General features: G+C 42.0%; 1 protein-coding gene across 1 annotated transcript in view; it reads right to left on the minus strand.

The window, feature by feature from the left end:
* Nucleotides 1-15,563, minus strand: part of FAM237B (family with sequence similarity 237 member B) — a 332,680-nt gene extending 317,117 nt beyond the window's left edge. Inside the window, exon 1 of the mRNA XM_086939983.1 lies at nucleotides 15,415-15,563. The gene's annotated coding sequence lies outside the window, so the exon portion shown is untranslated. The remainder of the gene's footprint in view (nucleotides 1-15,414) is intronic.
* Nucleotides 15,564-16,305: the final 742 nt, after the last annotated feature.

Consider the following 16,305-nt stretch of genomic DNA (forward strand, 5'->3'; position numbering starts at 1 on the left):
TTCATTGTTGGGGTGTCATGCATTTATTTTATTTGTTTTATTACATTATGTTTTTGTTTCTTTATTAATTTTGTGTTATGTTTTTATTTATAAAATAAGGAGTTTTGTTGTGACTTAGGCATATGTTATTGATGTGACGCCATTCCTCGTGTCTGTGTCTTGTGCTGTTGTCATGGCAGGGCTCGAAAAACCCACTCGCATTTGCTAGCCAGATTTAATTAGGATGACCTATCTTTAGGTCCTACTCGTCCTTTCTGATGAGAAGGAAGACAAACTGACTTTTGACCTCTGCCTCTGGAAGCAGAGCAAATGTGACAAAATAACAAGATTTAAAGGCATCTTTATTGCTTACAAAGTGAATGAGCGATAAAAATGCCTTTAAATCTTTGTCACATTTGCTCGGCTTTCACAGACAGAGGTCCAGTGCATTACAGTTAGGTCGAGTAGATGTTTTAAGTTACTAGACCTGCAGGTCTAGTGACATTTTCATGATTTTTCGACCCCTGCATCGGACACATGGAATGTCAAGCTGGGCATTTGGTGTGGGCTGAAGATGCCCACGGCAGGAAACAGTTGATGGAATCAGCAGGCGAGGGAACCTCTGCGTTATGTTAGGAAAAATAAACTACGACTAACTGCATATTCAGAGTACATGTTTTAACTACCACAGGTGGTAATGGGAAAACTAGTAAATAGCTTGGTGGATGATAAATAAATGTGTGAAAAATGTGTCACGTCACTAGGTAGATATGGTTATAGCTCTGTCTGGATATTTGGTAGGTAGATGAGTGGATTAATGCAACCTGTGTTAATGGATTTTAATGTATGCATGAATGCATGGGAGTGGGTGGGTATGTTGATTTATAGAAGTCAGTGGGTGAGTATGTGAGACTATCCATGGGTACAGAGATTGCACCAATAAGACTTTTCAGAATTTGTATCAGCCCATCTATTCTCGGCATAGCTTGAATAGATGGGCTGCCAGGGAGGGGTCATGGGATCAAAAGTGACTTTTGAGGTTTCCAACACCTATGCGAAATGTAGTGCCCCCATGTCACTGCACCAATAACTGTTGTAAGGGATAGCATTGCACGGTAACAAAAGATAGCATCTCTGCACCTGGACCTCTGCTGCAATAGCATCTCTCTGTCCCCTTCTGCTGCGGGCTGCTTTACCACTTTACCCTCCTTCACAAGGTGCTAGCCTCTTGGCCCATTAATTGCATCCTCAATGTCTGAGGTGTTCCTGTCCCTTTGCCAGGTGTAGTTCCCTGAGAGCTAGGAGCTGGCATAATGGTTGTACATGGGCGTCGATTCATCAAAATGCCAGGGGTAACGGAAGTGACATCACATGCCATGTGACCCCCACCTGGTGTGACAGGAAGTGACATCACATGAACTTTGACCTGTTGACATCACAGGAAATGATATCACCTGCCCTTTGACCCACCCAGAAGATGATGCCACAGGATGCGACATAGCAAGGCATTTGCCCAGATGACATCACAGGAAGTGACATCAAGGGAACTTTGGATCCCATGAAATCAAAGGAAGCCACATTGCATTACCTTGGTGCTATTACAGGAAGTAATGCATCTAACTTTTGGTTACTTACATCACACACAGAGGCTGGGAAATCTCTACATATTCAAAAGAAGTACCCTATAAACAAACATACTTAAAATCCTACTACAAATGCAGCTACATACATTGTTTCAGGCAGTCTCCTCAGATATACAATTAAGATAATGTAGCATTGATTGAGCCCAGTTGAAATCAACCATTATCAATATCAAATAACTTAGAAAATGGGAAGGTTGATGGGCCTATAGAGTTCAAAACAAGTTCACTTCATCATTTGTTTTAGAAACTAAGAGTACTATGTCATTTGATCTCAGTCTTTGAACGTGGATAACAGTGCTTATTAATGCAGGTCAAGTTCTCCCAGCAATCTACCTTTCCATCACATGGTATACATACTTCTAAACCTGTGGAGCCATCAAACCTTTCCAGGTTTACTATCATTCATTTCTTCGACAGAAAAACATGCACACCGCTGGTACAGAACTTGTGTTGATTATTATGCCTGTTCTGCATTAGCATACCTTACCAGCAATAAACATGTTGCCTAACAGCCAGAATGCACAAAGGCTTGAATGCTTGCTTTACAAATGCAGATCGTACAGTCCGCATTAAAAAATGACTCAATTAATCACTGCTCCAAAAGCAAAATTTTCCACATTTTCACAATCCATCACACACACACAGACAATGAATCATAAGTGTGTAAATCAGTGTATAGAAAATGTTACATAAGGCAAAGGAGACTACAAGATATAGGGTTCACATGTCTTCCATATGGGGAGGCAATTTTTAAGAGCATTTGGTCTGGAGAAACACAAACTCAGGATTCAGAACATAACACAGGGTTTAGGGTTGACTTTAATAATACAAATATATTTCTACTCAAACAACCCATTCTTTGCAACATCAGGGTAGAAAGACTGGGAAAAAACATAACTTTCTAACCTGTACCATGCAGCTTGCATGCATCTCTTAGATGGCAGTTCATAGCTCACTGTGCTAGATTACGAATGTAATTTATGAACTGCACAGTAACAACAGAATCTCTGTGACAAAAGCAGTAACCCACTGAGCTACACATAAAATATTGTTCTTTGATGCATGGTAGATGTTCTTTGGCACAGGCATATTAACCCTCTGCGCTACCTTAGATAACTGAAAACAGCCACTAGACAAAACTCACTTCTCTCTCCAGCAGGTACATTAATAAATCACCATAGCTAACGTAAAACTTTTATTGTTGCCCGAATACTGCTGAATATAGAAGGAATTTTGCAGTGTTTCTAAAACTGCTGCCCAGCTACAATACCGGCCCCACTAATAAAACCTGCCTGCACCCTTCCAGCCTCCTGGGGAAATGCTGCCCATAGCTCTATGCCCAGAATGTCCATTCCGGCCTCTGTGATGTTCAAAACAGACAGTCTTGTTGACCAGTCCTCCAGCATTGACCGGCGTGCGCATGCTGTGACTACACGGATGCAGTGTTGGATATAAAACGAAAAACAATGACAATTATTGTGTTATTCACATTACCTAAATGATGACTAGATAGCTTGAAGGGTTCAATCTTAAATGCGTGCTCTTAAACAGTCATTTCTGAGGTTTTGCAGCAGGGCATTCGAAAACCATGTGTTAACTCGAAAAATAGATACCCTTATCTTACTTTACTTGCTGCTTCTGTTAGAGGTTTACCTAGGGCCCGCAGCTCACAGGAGTCACAATGACCGGCACCACCACAAGGGGAGTAGAAGAGTCAAGATTCTAGTCGAGTCCCTGTGATGAATCAGTATCACTCTCACAATACCTGCCCTGCAGCCCACCCGAGGTCTAACCATCTGGTTCAGTCAGTTAGTGACAATTAAGTGAAGAAAGTCACTATGGTCTGGTCCCAAACTTGCAATGATTCTAGTCTGTCACTCTAGAGTCTTGACACCCAGCACCCACCCAGTAGGCATGAGTCTGACTTGACTCTGCTGAGGCAGTGCTGTGTCAGTGCATCTTTTACTGCCACGCAGAGCTAGCCAATAACTATTACCAGGGCCATCATCATTGATAGCGCTTCCGTGTTACCAGATTGACAGCCCTATGACCCGGTCAGTGGTCCCAAACACAGTGGTACTCATACTACATCAGGCACCACGTCCTCTGCTAGGGTAGGGTGCAGCAGGTGCGCATTTGCATTTACAAACTCGTGCTGCTAGCTGAAGCATGTGTAGTTAGTAACAGTAAAATCATGCCCAGCCATGCTGCTCATTCACTCAGCTTCCTGACCAAGGCCCGCAGCTGATACATACAATGTATCAAAACAAGTACTTCGCCGGCCGGACCTGGTCACCATAGCTACGAGTGAGGCAAGTTATTTCCCCCACCCAGGCTCAGCTTGTAGGCCATTGTGATGTCTCTGCAGGCAGAGCTTCAGCAAAGCAGTGCAATCAATCTCTGCTCACACTGCAGCTGATTTTATTTCATCCGAGCGCTTGCCCAGGCTGACAAGCAGTCAGGGGTTGCAAGGAAGGTGGAAGGGTCACAACAAGTGGCTTAGGGGTCGCAGTGCAGCCCCTGGCGACCCCTGATTGACATCAATGTTGTAGTACTGTTGTTCCTTCACTCTGACCTGACATGCACTGCCCCTTGACAAGATGCAAGCTCCAATCAAGGGTTCGCCGGAAGGACACAGAGAGTCCGCCTCCCCCCGTTCAGATCTGAAGCCACCGAAGTCATCTGCGGCATTCCTCAAGGCTCCTCGCTCAGTCCAACCCTCTTCAACGTCTACATGAGCCCCCTCGCAGACATCGCACGCCAGCACAACCTCAACATCATCTCCTACGCCGACGACACCCAGCTGATTCTCTCCCTCACCAACGACCCCGCCACCGCCAGAGCCAACCTTCACGAAGGGATGAAAGAGGTAGCCGAATGGATGAAGAACAGCCGCCTGAAACTGAACTCAGACAAGACGGAGGTCTTCATCCTGGGATCCACACCCTCCGCCTGGGACGACTCCTGGTGGCCCCCCGCCCTAGGCAGCGCACCCAAACTAACAGACCACGCACGCAACCTGGGCTTCATCCTGGACTCCTCCCTCTCCATGACCAGACAAGTCAACGCCGTCTCCTCGTCGTGCTTCAACATCCTGCGCATGCTACGTAAGATCTTCCAGTGGATCCCCACCAAGACCAGGAAGACGGTCACCCAAGCCCTCGTCACCAGCCGTCTGGACTACGGCAACTCCCTCTACGCCGGAACCACCGCCAAACTCCAGAAGAGACTCCAGCGGATCCAGAACGCCTCAGCACGACTCATCCTGGACATCCCCCGTCGCAGCCACATCTCCGGACACCTGAGAGACCTGCACTGGCTCCCGTCAACAAGAGAATCACCTTCCGACTCCTCACCCACGCACACAAAGCCCTACACAACCAAGACCCAGGCTACCTCAACAGCCGCCTCAACTTCTACGCTCCCAAACGCCAGCTTCGATCGACCGGCCACGCCCTCGCCGCCGTCCCCCACATCCGAAGAGCCACCACAGGGGGACGGTCCTTCTCCTACCTCGCCGCCAAGACATGGAACTCCCTCTCGACCCACCTCCGCCTGACCCAGGACCACCTCACCTTCAGGAAGCAACTCAAGACCTGGCTGTTCGAGCAGTAGCGGACCCCCCTCCCCTAGCGCCTTGAGACCCTCTGGGTGAGTAGTGCGCTATATAAATGCTTTGATTGATTGATTGATTGATTGAGCTGTCAGGCAGCTCCACAACAGACCTGACCACTTCATATTTTCGCCTGTACAATGGAGGCTGCATAGCACTAGAGTAGACATAAAAACATATCAGCATGAACCCCTACCAAATACAGTGTTGTGCACATGGAGCCAAAGGGTAGACTGGTGAAGCAAAGGAAATGTAGGAATCTAACTGCTGCATTTGTCTACATCCCCTGGCACCACATCTCCAAGCTAAGATGGGTGATTGTCATAAACTGAGCCGAAGAAGGTGTATAACACATAGCGGGCAAGAGGAAAGAGGATTGGTGAAAAATAACTATTTGTTTTTATACAGTATTTCTTGAAAAAATTAGAAGGACTCTTTGTAAACCAAGGGACTAGAGTTCAATCTAGAAAAGTAACAGTGTATCCTTTGGTAAGCAAATACTGAGAAAACTATTGCTCATTCACCCACCTAAATCACTCACATTCCATCACGGGGGATCCAGCATCAATTTAAAAAGCAGTGTGCCAGCACACAAGAGAAATATTAGAAATATTACATATCAATTTATTAAAAACATATAAAACAATTGTAGCAATTTTTTTTAACAGTTAATCATACATTGTATGTTTTGGTCAAAATCAAAAAACATCACACTATAATTAAACAAATGAACAGACTCAATAACAAAGATATTTCAGACAAGAATTGTCTTTGTTATTGAGTCTGTTCATTTGTTTATTTATATTGTGATTTTTTTTATTTTGATCAAAATATACTATATATGATGAACTGTTTTTTTCATTTGCTACAATTAATTTATATGTTTTTAATATATTGATATATAACATTTCTAATATTTCTCTTGTGTGCTGGCACACTGCTTTTTCAATTGGTACTGTATCCCCCATGATGGAATGTGTATGAATTAGGTGGGTGAATGAGTAAGAGTTTTCTCAGTATTTGCCAACCAAAGGATATACTGTTACTTTTATACAGTATTTCACAAAGCAGTTTAAGCATTCTTCATTTGCTCCACATAACAGGTGAAAATGTATCTATTTAATGGCACAACACCAGTTTTCTCCCATGTGGGACAAATTTAAAGATTAAACTTCTAAGTTTTGAACACTAAGGGGTCGATTCCGATTCGGGAAAAACCACTCCGAATAGCCATTCAGAGCGTTTTTCCCGTACGAATCGTACCCTGCAACGTCCCCCGTACGTACGACAAAGTATGATTCGTACCAGGAGCTGGACTCCGTATGAATCGTACAGAGACCATACGAATCAAATCCCCATACGAATCTCCCTCGTAACCCACTGTACGCGACATCTGTACGGTTCGCGGCTGCTTTTTCCGACCTGGCAAGTACGATTCGTGTCGGGTACGCACCGTATGGCCCTTTTACTACGGGAGCTGAAAACAGACGTAAAAGCAGAGTTCACCCCGAAACAGGTACTGAACGCCCCCCCCGGGTATGGTGTGTACACCCCATGATAACAGGGGTACGGTGCGTACCCCTGCGATCTTAGGGTGTACGCACAGTACCCCGCGATCTTGAGGTGTACGCACCATACCCCATGTTTGCTGGGTGTACGGTGCGTACACCCTGCGATCACGGGGTAGGGTGCGTACACCCCATGATAGCAGGGGTACGCGCAAGAAAATCCACCAAGCACTCAATAGTACAAACAAAGTCCTCAATAGTTAGGTATATTTTTAAATTTCTTCAGAAATTCTTCTTTTTATTCCATCATCCAATGTAACTGAAATTCACAACACAGCCAACACGTGTTTCGTCTTTGTCAGTCTTTGACATTCAGACTTCTTCAGAGCTGCAAACAATTACAATAAGCTATGTTTAGGTCACAATACCAATGATCTTATACATCAACCAAAAAAGTCCACGAATACAGTATCCATTGGTGTATTAACTTTAAAGCAATTTAAAAAGTCACTGAATAACAAGTAAGGCTAGAAACAGTACCTAATACCAAGGGAAAACCTGAATCACCCAAGTGTGACAGAACAACATTGCCAGTTGGCAGTACCAAAGTTTGAAACCCGTAGTGAAGCAAAATAGGTCAATATATTTGTGGAGTAGAATCGTACCCCTAGAGCTTCAGTACAAATGAGAGTCTTGGTAACAGACTCTTGCCCACCTTGAGCACCAACAAGATTTGTATTTGGACTTACTTACACACGCTGTGCGCTCCTGTTAAACTGTTACCTTTTGCTTGTTAGCAGGGGTACGCACTGTACCCCTGCTATCATGGGGTGTACGCACTGTACGGTGTGTAAGTGATTGTGTGCATATCCATATGAATCTCCCTTACCTGACGTGGACCGTACGAATCGCGTCCTCATACCCTGGTCAGGATCGTACTCGTCGGGTCGTACGGCATGTGTACGAGTCGTACGGTTCACTGTTTTAGCCTTGCAATACGTACGGGTCGCGACGATTCGGATGGATTGACGGAATACGGATCGTACTACGCGACTCGGACGAACGGGTACGAATCGTATGGAAATGGCTCCGGATGAAAATCATACAGACGTTTTTTTTCCAGGATTGGAATCGGCCCCTAAGCAAATTACAATACTGCATAACGCCAATTTGCTTGCCCTGATGGCTCTGACCCCTTTCGCAAGTTGTACATGGAATGGACAGAAGCGCCCGATAAATGATGCGTGCCATACGTCATGAATCACACCTGGATTCAAAATCGAAACTCTTAGGCTACAATGCACTGATCAGGTATGCTTTGCTCTATGAATACTTAATTGACTTCACGTTAAGCACAGATTAAACTTTAATATGTTTACTGACTTAATTGCAAAATAAATAATTATTGAACTAATGGTCAATAATTACACTGCATATCATTGATATCTGTCTACCAAATAAAGATTAAAAGTTATTGGAATAGTTATGGGGTGTACAATGTGCAATTGTAGAACAATGAACCCAGGCAATCAAAAACCCATATGAGCCACCTGTACTTTCAAGCAGTCACTGACAACCCACCTAAACCAAGCAACTCAGTACCAATAAGCACATGCACCAAGTGCACAAGGAGATTTGGCACCTATCAGCTGGCATAGTGAATATAATATAACATAATATAATATAATATAATATAATATAATATAATATAATATAATATAATATAATATAATATAATATAATATAATATAATATAATATAATTAAGGCTCCCTGTTTTCCATTTTTACAGATAGAGACAGAGAACCATTTTTTTTCTTGTCTGCATTTATTTTTTAATGTGGATAAAAATGGAAATGTGGTTGTTTTTGAGTGATTCTGCATGCTGTCAACCATTACTTCCAGGTTAAAAGCTGTGTGGAATAACAGGCAAGGGTATTACAAAAATAAAGGAATTTTAGTAAAGAGACTTAATCCCTTGGCTGCTGGGGCTATTCCCCTGCTGTGCTGGGGGGCGGGGGGTCCCGCATAGCGCCCCCATGTTAATGACAAGCTCAGCTCAACATGAGCCACGGTGCTCCGGTGCTCATGACTAGCTGAGCTTGTCACGACCACGCCCGTTTAATGGAACGCTCAGCACAGCAGGGGAATTAGCGCAGAGTGCGAGCGTTCCACGGGCCATGACGAGCTCAGCTCGTCTTGAGCACCGGAGCACCATGGCTCATGACGAGCTGAGCTCGTCATGGGCATGGGAGGGGTTAAACAGCTATAGATTTGCACAACCATGATACTAAATTGTGCATGTTCTCTTATAGGTGCATATTTTATCATCTGAGTGTGTGTGTGTATATATATATCAGTGAAACCTGTCAGGCGTTCAGGCGCAAGTGTACATTAACCGGTTAAATAGATTCAGAAATATACACATTTCAGCTTAATTTTTTCACAAAACCTAAAATAAATGTGGATAAATACAGGTAAAATTAGCAAAAAATAAATATGGATAAATACAGACGGAAATGACAAAAATATAAATAGCCTAAAACAGGGAGCCCTAAATATAATATAATATAATATAATATAATATAATATAAAATAATATATTATGATATAATATTAGTATTAATTGTTTATTGATTGATTATTTAAAATCTTTACCAAAAAAGAATGCACAATATAACATAGTAATACAGTGAAATTATAGTAGTACAGTAAAAGGGTGATGAGTTTAAAATTTAAGCCGTAATTTAGTAATTTTTTTAATGAAAAAATTAGAAATACAAACAATATAATAATTAATGTTTAAAAAATTCCAGTTTTTTCCATGCACTTGATACAAATTTTGACAGAGCCGAGCTAATATGTATATCTTCCAGGCAAAGACACTGGATTAGCGCTTGTCTACATGTCCTTATTGATCTTTTATTGAAGTGCCTTTTTAAAAGTGTTATTCTTTAATTTTTTAGTTCTGGGCAAAGGCACAATAGATATATAATATGATATAATATAATATAATATAGTCCATTCTGCAGTCCTTTCTTGTTCATCTCACACATTTTAAAACTGAATACTTCAAAGCTTTATAAATTATTTGGTACAATCACATTTTGAATAGGTTGTAGCAGTAATACAAACCATCCAGGGGGTCTCTGTTATCTCTCTCTCCTCTCTGTAAACCACACAAGTCTTACAAAGCAGATATCTTAATTGCTCTGTCCAAGTCAGTGTTAGAAATGTGGTCTCTAGTGGGCAGAGTTATGCACCCTGTCCAAGTAGGGATCAGCACTCTAGTCAGGGTAAGTCAGATATACAAACTAAATTATGGAGAAAATACCTGAGCACACACAAACTTAATACAAAATTATGATATCCTTACCATTCGGATTTAGCCCTGAAGATTTGGAGTGCACCCAGCTCCAATGAAACACGTGTCGGCTGGCGCAATAAATGAAATTGCTGCATACACAAACTGCCCCTCGTTGTTGTTTAAAAAAAAGACCCAAAAATATCATAATTTTGTATTAAGTTTGTGTGTGCTCAGGTATTTTCTCCACAAGTTGTATATGTGTGCGTCAGCACTACATTGTCAAGGGGTTACTTGTGAAGGTCACCCCTTTCCTAGTAGCACCACCCCATCATAACCATCTCTGAAAACTACTCCAAATACCCGTTGGTGCGCAAATTCTTCCCTTCCGTTAAGTACCTTGTTCTTGCTTCAAAACATACAAACTAAATTAACCTGTGCTCACCCTCTGGTAGCTTGGTACAGAGTAGTGAGGCTTAACTTAAGAGGCAATGTGTAAAGTATTTGCGCAACACATTACAGTAACACAGTGAAAACCCCACAAAAAGACTCCACATAGTTTAGAAAAGTAGAGAATATTAATCTGATTAAAACAAGACCAAAAAGCCAAAAATGCAATCAGTAGAAAGCAAGATATGAATGAATTTTTAAAGAATAGGTCCAAGTAAGTGCTCAGAAGTCGATAGCTCCAAAGCGTTACTGGAGGCCATGCCCGACCGGGCAAAATCTGAAAAGTCAAGTCAACCGCGATGGAGCGCAGGTCAACTACAGTTCCAATCTGGTCCAGCTGAAGTTTTACCTTCTCAAGTTGAGCCAAGACTCCCGTTCACAGGTAAAGAGTTTGCCGGGGTACGGAGAGCCTTGCTGCCAATTGTCCGCGGGGCACGATGAGAAGCCGGGCGTTTGTGGCAGACGGGCTGGGGCCTCGCGTTCGCAAGCTGCAATGCTGCTTTGCAAAGAATTAATGCGCCCATTCTCGCTGATCCTTTGAGTGAGCAATGCGGTTCTGAGGCAAACTGTTCCGTTTGTGGTCATGAAGGGCCCAAAAGCTTGCTTTAAAGGGACTGTATTGCAGAAACCCCACGTCTGAGGCCCAGGAGTGGAGGGGGAAACCTCAGGCACGGGTAGGACCCACAGATGGCAGAGTCCAGCAGCACCATCAGAGTTGCAAGAAGTCTTGTGTAATCCTGAGACTTCGGAGAACAAGAGGCAAGCCAGCATTCCCTTAGATAATCTTGGGTTCAAGGATGTAGAGAGCAGGTCCAGTCCCTCTCACTGTCAGGCAAGAAGCAGAGGGCAGCAGGCCAACACAGCAGTGCAAGTTGCAAAGTGGCAGTCCCTCCTGTAGTACAGCAATCAGCAGGCTAATACAGCAGAGAAAGTACCAAAGTAGCAGTCCCTCCTACAGTACAGCTGTTCTTCTTCCAGGCAGAATTTCCTTGGCTCTAGTAGAATGTTGTTCTGAGTGTTGAAATGTCAGGGGTCCAGTACTTATACTAAATGTGGTTTTGAAGTAGGGGAGACATCCAAGAGGACTTTGAAGACCAAATGGTCCCAGTCTTTCCCGCCCTGGCTCCAGACACCCTACATGGGGGGTTTGCTGCTCTTTGTGTGGGGACAGGCGCAGCCCTATCCGGGTGCAAGTGTCAGCTCCTTCCTCCCAATCCACCTCAGGAAGGCCAATCAGCCTGGCGATGGGCCATCAGGATGCAAATGTCAAACCCCAGCTCCCTTTGTATGATTCTCTAGAAGAAATACACAAAGCCCAGCTGTAGCCAAACCCAGATGTGTATTTAGAGGCAGGCAGAGGCACAAAGTAGTTAAAGTAAGAAAATGTCAACTTTCTAAAAGTGGCATTTTCAAACCTGCAATTTAAAAATCAGCTTTACTAAAAGATGCGTTTAAAAATTGTGAGTCCAAATACATCAAACTCCAATGTATCTCTACTCCCAATGGGAAATTACACTTAAAATATGTTTTAAGGCAATCCCCATGTTAAACGATGGGAGAGATAGGCATTGCAGTAGTGAAAATTAATTTTGCAGTTTTTCTCTACCAGGACATGTAACACTCAAAAGTACATGTCCTGCCTTTTAAATAAGCTACACCCTACCTATGGGGCTACCTAAGGCCTACCTTAGGGGTGACTTACATGTAATAAAAAGGAAGTTTTGGGCCTGGCAAGTAGGTTAAGTTGCCAGGTTGAAATTGGAGTTTAACAATGAACAGGCTCTGAAATCGCAAGCCTGAGCCATGTTTAAAGGGCCACTGAGTGGGTGGCACAATCAGTTCTGTAGGCCCACTAGTAGCATTTTATTTACAGGCCCTGGGCACATATAGTGCACATGGCTAGGGACTTATAGGTAAATTAAATATGCCATTTGTGGATAAGCCAATGTTACCATGTTAGAGTACAGAGCATATGCACTGTAGCACTGGTTAGCAGTGCTAAAATGCCCAGAATCCTAAAGCCAACAAAAAAAAGGTAAGAAAAAAGGGAGGGGGAAGGCAAAATGTTTGGGGTTGACCCTTCTGAAAGGGTTATTTCCAACAGTCAGCATGTGCATTGAAGGCTAGGTAGTCACCAAAAAATCCATAAGGGAACAAGAGAGTAACTCATAACAAACAACTAATGCAAACTGTGGGCACATTATCTATCATTTGTCCTTCCTCCCTGCAATCCAAGACAGGATAAAAGTACCAAACTGGTCACTCACACACAACACCTCCATGATTCTTGCATAAATTGCATAGATTTTATTTAAAGTACATCTAGCTTCCAACAAAGCACTCCCACATGGCGTAGAGTACTTCTGTCCGAAAATGCATTTTGGACCTCGCAATTTAAAATAAAGCACACTGTAAAGCAATCACTGTTACATCTAACATAATCACAAAATGTAGACAATGCTCTATACAGCGTTGCTGTTCTTTACTTATTCGCTTGACCTTACTGTCTGACCATGACAACAATCGAATGTTATGTTAGTCCATGTGTTATTTTATATCATGTTGCGTTTCATAGACATCGTGCATAGCGCTACATAACACCAGCGCTGCTTAAGAGTATGAATAAATCAGATTGATGCATAGCCATATAGCAAAAGACTAATGGGGTTGACTAAACTGACATATGATTATTTTATTTAAGGTCATTTACTCTGATTTTCACAAAATATAAGGTTTCAAACTCAATTGGAAAGTCACGATAATAATGATCAATCTAGTAATAATCCATCACATAAAAATGCCGCCAAACTTTTCGAGCTTTCTTCGGCTTAATATTTGTAGTTCAACAATTCACTGGGGCTGTATAGAAAGATTGTGCCAACATCCACTGAGCACTCTTGGGAGTGAAGCAAAAAACATCTCTCAAATACCTTGAAGCCATGTCTGATCTGAAATACTTTGACTATCTTCCAGCAGCTTTGTGTTTCCCATTTTGTAGGTATTTTTTTATATATATATATATATATATATATATATATATATATATATATATATATATATATAACATATGAATACATACAGCGGGTTTTGAACAGTCAACTCTATCCATTACTCTGATAAATTGTCATTCACATTTTGCTTATATATGCACCAGAGCACACAACATGGGGCAAAGGTCCCCTTCAATTTAAGTACGGCACAAAATGCCTGTACCTTTTTCACATCCATCTAAGAATATTTTTCGTCAATAAAACTGGTGATTCAAAGTGAGCTTTTTGTTTTATTTTTATATTAACTTTAAGTACCTGTATGTTATCTGCACTTCGGGTGCCCAGTTAGATGGCTATTGGTTTCTTAGCCATTGGTTACATTTGTATTATATAGTCTCTTTAGTGGCATTGTAATATTTTAGCTGCCTGCAATTTGAATACTTGGTTAGGTTATCATTATTCTTGTCCCCGTCACAAATAGTAAATGGCGGGCGCAACTGAAAGGCTTGTTATTAAAAGAAACATCTCTAGTAAAATAGAAACTTCAGAAGTGATTTTTTCTTAATGTACAATTTTAATTACATTATGGCGATTACACTTTACTGGTGGCATGCTTTTTTGGCACATGCTTGGAATAAAAAATAAAGAAACAATAAGCATTTCACTAACGCCAAGACCACGCCTATTGGCTTTGTCAATGCCTGTTTCAAGATGTTCCCCGTGTTACAGCATTCATTTCCAGATTACATATTGTGTGTTTTACCAATAGATGTATTTCACAAGTATTTAAAATGTAATTTAACTATACCCGAGTCTGCTTAAGCAGAACAATATAATCAACAGTAGACAGAATGATGCACAATGACATATAGACCACATCTGTGATACCTTTCAGAAATCAGTAAAACTTACAGCCGTCGCTGGATGGATAAACTCATCTCAGATTCATGAACAGTGCAACATTGCGGCGATCCACTGGGTGGCGACTACGAACAACAGATAACATTTTAAACAATCAATTTCTGATAGTAGAATGTAGACAATTGTACCGATTGGATTAAGTCTCTTTTGGATTTGGCAGCTTTCCCGCAGTTTCAATTAGTTCCAGTATACTCTTTATACTACGAAAAGAGTTTTAGTTTTTTTTATTAAGTTTGTGTTCAGTAGGATTGGGTTATTGCGTTGTCGCGATAAGGCTAGCCGGACTCCAATTGGTGTGAAGTTATTACCCTGACGACAGAAAACGAATAAACAAGCTAGAAACAAAAGTGAATATTCATTTTCAGGTTTGCTTTCTCATAACGGGCTAGTGGGTGGAACAGAGGGTGCTCTGCAAACACTTGTGATGGGGTGAGGATGGGGTCACAGAATCAAGCGTGCCTTCCAAGTTTCCTGCCACCTCCTATCATATTGAGAATGATAAGGAAAGCATTCAAGATAATTATGCAGCAGTTGATTATTATGCCAGATGTACAAGTGACTACAGAATTACCTGAATTGATCGTATCATAATATTTCTAGCTGTCCAGTGTGCTATGTACATGCTTGCTGCATTACTGCAAGTGTGAAGTACAGAGTGGAATATCACACGTTAATTGTATTTTATAAACGATATATATACTTCGAATTACTTTCAATCATTAGCTGAATGTGCACATTTCTTGCTCTCGGAATGCACAGAGCAGCTCCTTAAAACCCCTCTGTCACGCTTCGAAACAGCAGATAGGAAAACATCGAATTGCACAATATGTTGGAAACATTGTATCGCTGACTTTTCATTTTTTTTAAATGTTACATTCTGAAAACATAATACAATAGCATCAGTGCCCACATTGGTTTACTCTAATTCAAACAGCTAAAAAGTAACACGTGCCTTGGAAAAAAAGAAAATACTTTTCGATCCGTCATGAAAATTAAACTGTCCTTACCTCCAAAGTATGCCGGGTGGGTCAATTCCGATTAATACTACTTCACAGTGTTAAAAAGCTGCAATGCACCACAAAAATGTCAAAAGGTTGGTTGCCAATGAGATAGTATCATTTGCCGAAGAAAAGTGCAGGAATAAGTGCATAACCCAAAGCTGTGGAAAATACAGAACGGTGCAGCCTCGAGAGCCCGGGAATATTTATACGGAAGCCCAGCCCACAACTCTGCGTGGCCATGACACCAGGCCCTTGCCAATCACTCACGCGCCTGTGGCTCGCGCGCTGCCGCCAGCCGGAATGTTAAAGAGCAGAATTAGTTGATGTGCGGTTACGGTGCACGAATGGCACGCGCATTCCAAGTTATTGTTCACTTGGGCATTTATGCTCAATCTTCAGAAGAGCAAGGTCATCCTTCATTTCCAGGAGCGCCTGTTAGTCACCATAATATGGGCAAACTGGGTTGATTTGCAACAAGACATGCCTGTCACTAAGAGAGCTGTCGTATACTAATGACGTCGTTCTTTGGAACGATCATCTCTCAGTGGGAAATATGTCCTAATAATGCCTGCCTTTAGAAATCAAGACATAATGACCCAGGTCCAAAAGAATCGAACACATATCTGTAATAATACTGGTATAGCTATCTGGCTGATTGCTGGCTGAGTTTCACGCCCAGGAAATTAAATGCTGATGTTGGATTTTTTTTTAAACTCACTCAAACGAATAAGTTCAAGAAAATCTGAAGGTCGTTTATGAAAAGCAATGTTTTCAATATAGGCGTTATTATTCTAAAATCGTTTCACGCAGTGCTAATTACCACAGAATGGTGTGATTCATGGGGACTTTGAACAGGAAGTGTTAGCCATAGAACGGACGGATAGACTCGACTTTACC

This window comes from Lissotriton vulgaris, chromosome 10 (genome assembly GCF_964263255.1).
Source record: "Lissotriton vulgaris chromosome 10, aLisVul1.2, whole genome shotgun sequence".
Taxonomy (NCBI): Eukaryota; Metazoa; Chordata; class Amphibia; order Caudata; family Salamandridae; genus Lissotriton; species Lissotriton vulgaris.